Here is a 232-nt window from a genome sequence, read left to right as displayed (position 1 = left end):
TGTGATTCTTTTCTAATTTTGCATCCAAATTATTTTATCCATCGTTTGTCATACACCAGTGATGTCTTGGCTCATTCATTTGCTGGTATTCATTACCTCTCCCTCACGCCACATAAGCACCCCTGATTCAGTCTATGTGATATTTGTATACCCAATGGAAATGAGCAGTTGCCAAAAACTTATGACTTCTCAACATAGACTCTATATGGTCACCGATATTCTGGTCTGTGTT

This window comes from Penaeus monodon, chromosome 21, assembly GCF_015228065.2.
Source record: "Penaeus monodon isolate SGIC_2016 chromosome 21, NSTDA_Pmon_1, whole genome shotgun sequence".
Lineage (NCBI taxonomy): Eukaryota > Metazoa > Arthropoda > Malacostraca > Decapoda > Penaeidae > Penaeus > Penaeus monodon.
The sequence above is the reverse complement of the archived record's forward strand: the minus strand, read 5'-3'. Positions refer to the sequence as shown.